Source organism: Hyperoodon ampullatus (genome assembly GCF_949752795.1).
Source record: "Hyperoodon ampullatus genome assembly, chromosome: 1".
NCBI classification, from domain to species: domain Eukaryota; kingdom Metazoa; phylum Chordata; class Mammalia; order Artiodactyla; family Ziphiidae; genus Hyperoodon; species Hyperoodon ampullatus.
The window spans coordinates 200,895,348-200,896,431 of NC_136914.1; positions in this window are offsets into that span (position 1 = coordinate 200,895,348).

Genomic DNA, 1,084 nt, shown 5'->3' on the forward strand with positions numbered 1-1,084 from the left:
CTGCCCTTATAGCCTGGATTGGGACGGCCACCGAAAACAGGCACAACGAACCCACGCTCCTCCGGAAAAGGCGGCCGCACTACGATAAGACGTCAGCGCTCCCAGCCAATGAAAGCTCATTTACCTACGGAGAGCGCCGAGGGACAGATGCCTCTCTCAGATGGTTTTGCCTCGAGCAGGAATCAAGAAACCAGGAGCATGGAGAAGAAGGGACAAAGGACGAAAAAGATTCCGATTGTAATTTTTTAGTTGGGGGCAGCTGAAATTATTGAATTGCTAGAAAGCTCTCTGCACGATGTTGGCCCCAACCTAATGATGTAACTCTCGTGGGCAAGACAGACCAAATAAATAAATATTTTTAAAAAATGAGAGTACATGGGAAATTTGTAATACACGATTTTATTTTATTTCATTTTTTTGGCCACACCAAGGGCACCTGGGATCTTATTTCCCCTACCAGGTATGGAACCCGCGCCCCCTGCAAGTGGAAGCACGGAGTCTTAATCACTGCACAACCAGGGAAGTCCCTCTAGTCTCTTTTAATCTACAATAGCCCACCTACCTTTTAGTTTTTTCATGACATTGAGTTTTTTGGAGAATTCAGGCCTTCTTGGTTGGAGACAACAGTGTTTAAGGAAATGGAAGAGTTCCTGACAACTGAGGGGTATGGGAAACTCACCAAATGCAGCCAAGCAATTCAAAATTAACTAAAACTTAAAATAAGTTTAAGGAAGAACAACAAAGTTCTGATTTTCCTCACAACTTCTACAATGTTTTTTTGGGAAAAAATCAAGTTAACTGCCTCAAAATATTGATGCCTCTGTACTGCTGTCACATTGATATTTTTTCTGCTCTGGGGGTAATACAGCACAGCCCAGCAGTGGAGGTCAAGATGGAATCTTGAAAAAGAGTAGAAGTTTATCAAGCATGGGCAGGTGATAATTTCAGGAAGAGGAAACCTCAGTTAAGATATGAAAACTCATCCATAGAATTGTGTTATCTTTTTTCTAAATTGAGGTATATGGAATTCAGTGTTATCTTTGCAACTTTCCAGCAAATCGAAGTCTGTTGTAAAGTAGAAAGT